Genomic DNA, 7907 nt, shown 5'->3' with positions numbered 1-7907 from the left:
GGTGGAAACACTTACCACGTCCACCGCGAATTTGTACATCCTCACTATTTGCCTGTCAGTAAGTCGTATTTGGACACGGTCAACATTACTATAATAGGAGATTTGGGACAAAATATTCCATTCACCAAAGGAAAAGTCACGGTGAAACTCCATTTTCGAAAACGGTTTTCTCACGATTCGTAAGTCATGTATCCAGTGTACCGAGGGGTTGCTCGACAGCGAGGACACGGTTTAGGAGATATGTTAAAATCGGCCTTTGGTTCGGTGGCCCCGGTGTTGAAACCGATGGTGACACGCGGATTGCACGCCTTGAAAGATGCGGCACTGACGCAAGGCAAAGAATTTCTCCAAAATGTCATCATCGACAAACAAAACCCTAAAGAAGCCTTCATGAGGGCAGGCAAAAATGTCTTGCTGCAAACGGGCAAAGACATTTTAGGCCAACGAGAAACACCTATAAATGCCCTGCACGCTACCGAGTCAGGCATTCAGCAAGGACAAGGCAGAAAGAGACGACGAAGAAAACACCCTTTCACCAGACTTCAAGCGAGAAAGACCAAGAAAAGAAGAACCGTTCGAGACTTAGACGTTTTCGATTATTGAGAAAAGAGACAAAAAAATGATGCACCGAGAATCTTGCGCTTGTTCCAAGACGGAACTGGATCTGTTTGCCATGCCCCCCACGATGATGACGATGCAAGAATCCCAGTGGGTGGAATTTCACCCCGTCTCCTCACTGACCGATTCCGCTCCCATCGAGTTTGAAATCAAAGGACAGCCCGAAGATTACATCGATCTGAATAGCAGTTACTTGTACCTGAAAGTCAAAATTCTAGATAAGACTGGAGGTGCTATAGACGATGAAGCAGTAGCTCCCGTCAACAATTTCATGCATTCCTTGTTCAGTGGAGTGGACTTGTACTTGAATAACAAACTGGTCAGTAGCAGCATGGATACTTACCCTTATCGTGCCTACCTGGAAAATCTCTTGACGTACGGAATAGATGCCAAGAACACTCATCTCAATGCCTGTGTGGTATGGGAAGCTGACGAACCTACCAAGTTTGAAATATTGGAAACTGATGAAAAGAAAGACAATAATGATGGATTTGTAGAACGAAGAAAGAGAATCACGGGAGCCGACACAAGTTTAGAACTGATGGATCGTTTGCATTTGGACATGTGGTTGCAAGAAAAGTATTTGCTGAACGGGGTGGATGTCCGTCTGAGACTGAATCGTAGCAGTGCCGCTTTCCATTTGATGGCTGATAGTGACGGTTACAAAACCAAAATCCTAGAAGCCAGACTCTACGTACGCCGTGTGGAAGTGTTACCTAAAGTGGGAAACGACATCAGTCAGACGTTGAGCAGAACGACTGCCAAGTATCCCATACGACGCGTGGAAGTGAAAACCTTCACCATTCCCAAGGGACAGCGATCCATGATCGAAGATCATCTGTTCCAAGGACAGTTACCCAAACGTTTGATCGTTGGTATCGTCGAGAATACAGCCTTCAACGGAGCTGCCGAAAAAAATCCTTTCTACTTTCAACACTTTGGCGTGTCCAAAATCGAAGTCAGTCGCGATGGCAAGACCTTGTGTACCCGACCTTTCGAACCTGACTTTACCAAGAAGAATTACTTGAGATCGTACTTGTCCCTGTACGAAGCCACCGGACAGTTAGGAACCAATACCAGTCACGGTATTACGTACGAGGATTATGCAGGAGGCTACGCTTTGTGGGCTTTCGATTTCACTCCAGACCAAGGCAGCGACGAGGGACATTTCCACCCTATAAAATCCGGCCAGATTCGTGTGGAAATTCAGTTTAAAGACCGAGACCCTGATGAAACGGTCAACGTCATCCTGTATGCAGAATTCGATAATACCATAGAAATCAACAGTTTGAGAGAAGTCATCCTAGATTACTAGAAACCATGGAAGACTGTTATCCCTCTTTACCTAGTGGAGAAACTTTAAAGATGGAATGTGAGGAGACTGTGGAAAAAATGTTGTGTTTTGAAAAAAAAATTGTTTGATGTTATGATGTTGGATTATTGTTAAAAATGTTAGAGTTGTTGTTTAGTGTTAAGTGATTTTTGAATAAAAAATGTTGTGTTTTGAAAAAAATTGTTTGATGTTATCATGTTGGATTATTGTTAAAAATGTTAGAGTTGTTGTTTAGTGTTAAGTGATTTTTGAATAAAAAATGTTGTGTTTTGAAAAAAAAATGCCTTTGTGGTTTGTTTAGCTATAAGAATGTTGGATTGATGCTCTTTCATTTCTTACTATCCCTCGCATGACACTCACTGAACGTTGCGGCTCGAAAACCGTGTGAGGGATGTTTTCCTTCACGTCCGCGCTTTGACTTTAAGAACCGGGGTTGTTTCCAGTCTAACCATCCATTGTCGACTCATCCTCCTAAGAAGATGTGTTCCAAACTAGCTAAACTCAACGAAGCCTACGTGAATTTGCATAGGGTCAGACACAGTCTGATACCGAAGCCAGAAGAAATAGAGAATGTGAGAATGTTAAAAATCACTGAAGACCTGATAGAAGAGCTCTTCAGAGAAGAAATGAACAGGGAGAAAGAAGAATGGACGGAGAAGTACAGACTTCAGAGACAGCAGCAACAGCAGCAACAACAACAACAACAGCAGCAGCAACCTGAAGCTGACAGAGGCTTTGTCGATTGTCGGATCGACACCAAAGAGTTCTTCTTCTCTTTTCGAAGAAGCAGACCTATCGCCAGAAAGTCTATCCTCAGAGGACATCGCATTCTTAGAAACTAAAAAAAGAATGCCATAGCAAACAAAAAAGAACAGCCCTTTTCAGGGCTACCCAATACTCTAGAAAAGAAATAACGATCGATTTGCCAATGTGTGTAGGTAGAGTAGTGTTAAAATAAACACTAACTCTTTTTTAAAAATGTGAGGGTATGTGTTTGTGTGTTTGTGTTTGTAAGTGCTTAAGTAAGTTGGTATGGATAGTAGATTAACATGATGTCTTTTTTTGGTGTTTGAGGTGTAAATTTGGGGTTAGATTGGATTGATTTGAGTATGTGGATAGTCTATTGAAGTGATTTATAAAAAATTTAAAAATAGTGATGGGTAGCATAAAAAAGTGAGTGAGTGTTTCTTTTAGGTCCGCGCGTTTTTGTTTTTTGGTTATGATCTAGGTAAGATCAATTTTATGTTTTTAGGGGGATGTTTTCCATCACGTCCGCGCTTTCACTATAAATTGAAACTCGCTGGGCAGTCTAGCTACCCTTGTTGATTGTTCAACACAAGAATGAATAGCAGAATAAGCAAACTTCTTGAACTCCAGATACATCTGGAATATGTCAGGCGCCTGTTAAATGAACTGGCCGCGGAGGCTATAGTAGAAGAGGAAAGATTGAAGAACGAAGAGGAGAGAAGACAGAGGGAAGAGGAGGAAAAGAAACTAGAAGAGAGGATGTCGTACAATATTCCCGAGACAGAGGATTGGGGTGTTGAAGCGAATCATCCTCCCTCTGCGCTCCCCAGAAGAAAGGTGAAAGGAGACTGGGGAAGAAGATGCGTGTGTGGCGCCAGGCCAGGAAGGTGCAACCATTAGATAGGTGCATCTGGAGTTTAAAAAAAACAGCCCTTTTAAGGGCTACCCAATACTCTAGAAAAGAAATAACTATCGATTTGCCAATGTGTGTGTGTGTGTGTGTGTGTGTGTGTGTGTGTGTGTAGGTAGAGTAGTGTGATTATAAACACTAATTCTTTTTTCATAGTGCGAGGGTATGTGTTTGTGTGTTTGTGTTTGTAACTGCTCACGTACGATTGTGTGGATAGTAGATTATGGATTTTGTTTATTGTTTCTTAGCGTATGTGGAGAGTATAGTTTGGGTTTTGTAACCGCTCACGTACGATTGTGTGGATAGTAGATTATGGATTTTGTTTATTGTTTCTTAGCGTATGTGGAGAGTATAGTTAGGGTTTTATTATATGAAATGAAAAAGTAGGGGGATGTTTTCCTTCACGTCCGCGCTTTTCGTATAAGAACCCACAGTATTCGTCGTTCAAACCATTCTGCAAAGAATAAAAAAAGAAGATGGCTTCTAACCAAATGGACAAAATGGAAAAATTGCAAAACGTCCTCGACAATTTAGGAATGATAGAGCAAATGTTGGTTAACCTAAACGAGGATCACTATTCTTATAGTCCCCATCGAGTGAAGATGGAGATAAACAATTTACGAAAAATGAAGGTAATCATCAGTGATCTGTTGAAAGAAATAAAGGAGGAGAAGGAGGATGAAGAGGAAAGGATAAGGATGAGAGCATGGAATGAAAAAATTGAAAAAGAAGAAGAAAATGAAAAGAGGAAAAAAGAAGAGGAGGAAGAGAAGAAGAAAGAAGAGCAGGAGAAAAAAAAGAAAGAAAAGAAGAGAAAGAGTGTTGGAGATAAAATAAGAACTTGGTGGAGAAAAAGAAGAAACTAGAAGCAGAAGAAGAAGAAGAAAACCCAAAGGCCCTTTTCAGGGCCAGCCATATTTCTCGAAAAGAGATAGCCTTTCCATTGCCTACCCCTTTTTTAAAAAAATTTTTTTTTTAAAAAAATCCCATATTCAATTCCCCTTTGTCCCTAAACAACCCCCAAACTCTATTCCCATGTTAAATTCCCCTTGTACGTATATCGGCCCACAATTTTTTCCCATGTTAATTCCCCTTGTACGTATATTAACCCACGATTTTTCGCCATGTTAAATTTCCATTGTACGTATATTCACCCAAGGGTCTCCGTAATGCTAATTTCCATTGTACGTATAGTGCCCCACCTTACTACTTTTGTCACTCTTAAGTTAAACTTAAACCTAATGTTTTGTACAGAAATAGTCAGTGGGATTTAAACTTTCGACACGTTAAGTTATGTTGTTGTGACCAGTTTGGGCAGAAATTTTATTTTCTTCAAATTATTGGATTTTAAGTGATTATTTTCCCTGGAAATACTAGTGCTCAAAACTAATTATTGGACAAAGACATTTATCGAAATTTATGCAGAATTCAAAACCTGGAATAACATTTTCTGTGGTTCAACAAGAGACTGTTGACACTGCAGCACTTCGCAGGTTACAACAGACGTCATCGTCTTCCATTTTGGATTTCATCGGGATTCGAACTCACTTTCACTCAGGACTTTTTATTCCTAGGACTTCTATTTTCTAATTCTTGGATTATTTTTGGATTTGATTCGTAAAACCGTAAGTTCTTTTTTTTTCTTTTCTTCTCATATTTCATTTGATATCCTAGTATTGTAGGGAAATAAATTATTTGTTAAATTCTATAAAGCTTGTTGTCTTCACTTTTTTCATGTTACTTTTTGTAAGAGCCTAGACTCGTAACTACATACATACATACATACATACACACACACACACACACACACACACAAACACACATACACACACACACATTATATATATATATATATATATATATATATATATATATATATATATATATATATATATATATATATATATATATATATATATATATATATATATATATATATATATATATATATATATATATATATATGTATATATATATATATATATATATATATATATGTATATATATATATATATTTTTTGTGCTGCATGTAGCAGTCGGATTTGACGGAAGTCATAGAACTCTGTGGGGTTCCTTGCAATCTTATGCTTCTGCTGATGGTGTCCTTCGAACCGAAAGTCTGCAGGGAATAGGGAAGCTCCTATGGGATCCTTTGATTGAATGGGATCGGCCGGTCATATGTGGTGGCTTCTTCACCGTTCGACGAGAGCTGTGTAATCGGAAATATCCGTAATCGTCAGTTGAACGCCATGACATACATATGTTCCATTTGAAGTCAATAATTTCATATCGCTATATGAGTAAAAAATCAATAATACACACATCCTACTTGTGAAACGCCCTTGGTGATGAAACACGCATAATTTATTTATTCATATTTGTTAAATACAAAATGATATACCTTATTCGCCTTTGGTGATGAAACAGACATTATTCATAATACAAAATTATATGCTTTGATCACCCTTGGTGGCAAAATTATAATATTATCATGAATAAATCATGTACTCATGGTGATAAAATGATACGTTGTATATATTTGTGTATAAATTATTTGCATTGATGATCCATGGTGATAGATCCATACGTCAATCACATTTATTTATAAGTTCCATACATTGATTCTGCTTCGATTAATCGTTGACGTTACATGTTTTGATTATTTCCAGGCAGAAATGATATAATTTCCTTATATCAACTGTTTAACTCGTTACGCATCATTCTGTTAAATCCATTGTTGGACTTTATGCACAAGTGTGTTTTGTCAGATTCATTAGTTGCTCAATTATATCGTAAATAAACATCTCATTTACGAAACTGCATTTCTGCGCACCTAAGGTTTTCGTCACCAATATTGAAGCAAAACGCATACCGAATTCGACAGATTGACGAAAATAAAATATTGCACTGCTTACCATTTGAAAAGAGGCAATAGTGACCAAAATATTCTTTCAAAATTTTGGACACAACGGATACCACCCTTGTGTTTTCGTGACTCGCGATATGTCGGCCTATTCTGCGCATAGCTTTAAAAAGATGGAATGTTTATTAATCGGGCTATGGAAATAAAATACATTACTTTGGACTGTTTCTGTCAGCATTTCGGTCGAGTAATTAGGTCAGGTGTATAGCTGGTTTTACAAAATTCAACGTAACAATGCCAATAAATGGGAAGATATATTAAGCAAACTAAACTGATCGTGTAAAAAAAATAGTAAAGTTCAACATTTTATTTAAAGAAAATAAGCTGTTATGTTGAAGAGAACGAACAATGAATAGGATGTGATGTATTTACAACGTCTCGTTTATGGGGAAAAAATTAAAAATTTAGAAATAGACTATACGCCGGGGAATTTCTTGAGAATCCCGTTCTAGCAGCAAATTCGCGTTTTGGTTAGCAGACAATTTTGTACGTGTGGGACAGCCTCTTGCAAACTTGGAAACTTGGATTAAAATGCAGTATTGTTTAAGGTATAAATTTCCATCTTTTAAATAGTGAATTTATTTTATGATTCTAAAAGATACATTGTAAATGAGATTTTCTGGGTTAAAAGTTCAAGGTCATGGGGTGAGTCTTCATGTTGACATTTAGAAATCACATTTTCATATGCAATTAGAATATAAATGTGGTATATTTGTGCACGCTTTATGAATATCACTTTCTTTAATGAAAGGATGACCATTTTTTCTTGATACAAATTGGATTTTCGACCAAAAAAAAACAAAGTTATCTATTGTTTACAGGATTGTCGTATCGTTGCGCAGAATTACCCGACGCGCAAAATTGGCCGACATGGTGGTATATGTTTACACATAGGTTATTCATATCTGACGCATGATGACAGCGGTATATTCTGAAATGCTCAAATGCCACGGCAATAAGACGACGTAGAAGACACGATCTTTGTTTACATACCGAATACAATCCGTAACAATGTCGGCACCGTGCCAGACCATTTGTTTTCTCAAAGACTGGAGGGGCCTTGAGAAGTGAAATATACAGAAGACATAAGCTAACAACAACACACTTAAAAAACCCCATTAGTCTGCAGAAGTTTAAATGAAGTTGTTCAGTTATATTAACATTGAGATTCATCCATTTGGTATGATATATAATTTTTGTCAGTACTATATGATACTATATGATACAGTAGTTACTTTAACTTAATACTCTAAGTGATAGTAATGATACTACTTTCGGTTTCGGTCACCGCCTCCCGTCACAGGCACTTGATTCTGTGGAAACTAATGTGTACACTCACCATATAACATGGTGAATGTACACATTAGTTTCCACAG

Source organism: Sinohyriopsis cumingii, unplaced genomic scaffold (genome assembly GCF_028554795.1).
Source record: "Sinohyriopsis cumingii isolate HCF-2022 unplaced genomic scaffold, ASM2855479v2 utg003819l, whole genome shotgun sequence".
Taxonomy (NCBI): domain Eukaryota; kingdom Metazoa; phylum Mollusca; class Bivalvia; order Unionida; family Unionidae; genus Sinohyriopsis; species Sinohyriopsis cumingii.
The sequence above is the reverse complement of the archived record's forward strand: the minus strand, read 5'-3'. Positions refer to the sequence as shown.